Here is a 2,070-nt window from a genome sequence, read left to right as displayed (position 1 = left end):
TCTACTTGTGATCTCTTTCTCCATGATTCATGATCCAGAGAAGACTCCAGACAGATAGCTGGGGTGATTACTTGGCTCACCTTGTGTGTTTCCATTCTCTGAGAGAGCACAGTCCTGTGTTGCCTGTTGTCTAATATCCCCAAACTGCTTCCTCATACATTTTGTCCAATTTTCTTGTTTCTGGTGAGAGGGTAAATCTAGTCCCCATTATTCAATCATGGCTGGAGTGGAAGTCTCCCTCAAAATCTTTAAAATTAATAAATTAGCTAAGGAAATCTTGACATATATGCTGTGAAATGCATGTTATAAAATGATGTAAATTGATATAAGTATTAATTTCATATAAAATGATAGAAGTGGGGGAATATAATATCTACTTAACTCTCATTCCCTCATATCCTAGCATTGGACTCTCTCTCAAGGGAGTGAGAGTTGGCCTCCTCTTATCTTTTGTACTTTTCTGCATTGCAAGTCATGGTGTCCATGTGTCCACCCCAGGATATCCCACCTTCAGGTTAAGCTTTTTCAATGGCAATATAAATGATTTTAATTATAAAAGTAAGGGTGGGCTGTCATAAACCACTACCCAGGATTTATAGTGCCCCAGCTTTGAAGACAGCTTTGCTTAAGGTGCCTTGGTGTGATGTTGCTATCCCCGCATGCTCACATTATTTTGAAATTAGAGTCCTTTACAGCAAGGTCCCTGAGAAGTCTGTATTTTCTTTCAGTCTGAAAAGAGTCAGGAGAGATTTCTTTCACCGAGTACAAATGGTTGCTGCTTTATGTGTTTTATCTGATGTTTACTCTCCACTCCCTGCATCCTCCTCCTCTGCCTCTTCATTATCTTTATAATTTTTCAAATTTAACTTAATTTATTTTTTTATACAGCAAGTTCTTATTAGTCATCAGTTTTATACACATGAGTGTATACATGTCAATCCAAATCTCTCAATTCATCCCACCACCACCACCACCCCCTGCTGCTTTACCCCCTTGGTGTCCATACGTTTGTTCTCTACATCTGTGTCTCAATTTCTGCCCTGCAAACCAGTTCATCTGTACTATTTTTCTAGGTTCCACATATAGGCGTTAATATACGATATTTGTTTTTCTCTTTGTGACTTGCTTCACTCTGTATGACAGTCTCTAGATCCATCCACGTCTCAACAAATGACCCAATTTCGTTCCTTTTATGGCTGAGTAATATTCCATTGCATATATGTACCACATCTTCTTTATCCATTTGTCTGTTGATGGGCATTTACGTTGCTTCCATGACCTGGCTATTGTAAATAGTGCTGCAAAGAACATTGGGCTGCATGTGTCTTTTTGAATTATGGTTTTCTCTGGGTATATGCCCAGTAGTGGGACTGCTGGATCATATGGTAATTCTGTTTTTAGTTTTTTAAGGAACTTCCATACTGTTCTCCATAGTGGCTGTATCAATTTACATTTCCACCAATAGTGGAAGAGGGTTCCATTTTTTTCTCCACACCCTCTCCAGCATTTGTTGTTTGTAGATTTTCTGATGATGCCCATTCTAACTGATGTGAGGTGATACCTCATTATAGTTTTGATTTGCATTTCTCTAATAATTAGTGATGTTGAGCAGCTTTTCATGTGCTTCTTGGCCATCTGTGTGTCTTCTTTGGAGAAATGTCTATTTAGGTCTTCTGCCCATTTTTGGATGGTTGTTTGTTTCTTTAATATTGAGCTGAATGAGCTGTTTATGTATTTTGCAGATTAATCCTTTGTCTTATGATTCGTTTGCAAACATTTTCTCCCATTCTGAGGGTTGTCTTTTCATCTTGTTTATGGTTTCCTTTGGTGTGCAAAAGCTTTGAAGTTTCATTAGGTCCCATTTGTTTATTTGTGTTTTTATTTCCATTACTCTAGGAGGTGGATCAAAAAAGATCTTGCTGTGATTTATGTCAAAGAGTGTTCTTCCTATGTTTTCCTCTAAGAGTTTTATAGTGTCCAGTCTTACATTTAGGTCTCTAATCCATTTGGAGTTTATTTTTGTGTATTGTGTTAGGGAGTGTTCTAATTTCATTCTTTTACATGTAGCTG

The sequence above is a fragment of the Leucopleurus acutus genome (genome assembly GCF_964270905.1).
Source record: "Leucopleurus acutus genome assembly, chromosome: 15".
Taxonomy (NCBI): domain Eukaryota; kingdom Metazoa; phylum Chordata; class Mammalia; order Artiodactyla; family Delphinidae; genus Leucopleurus; species Leucopleurus acutus.
Note: the sequence above shows the minus strand (reverse complement) of the source record.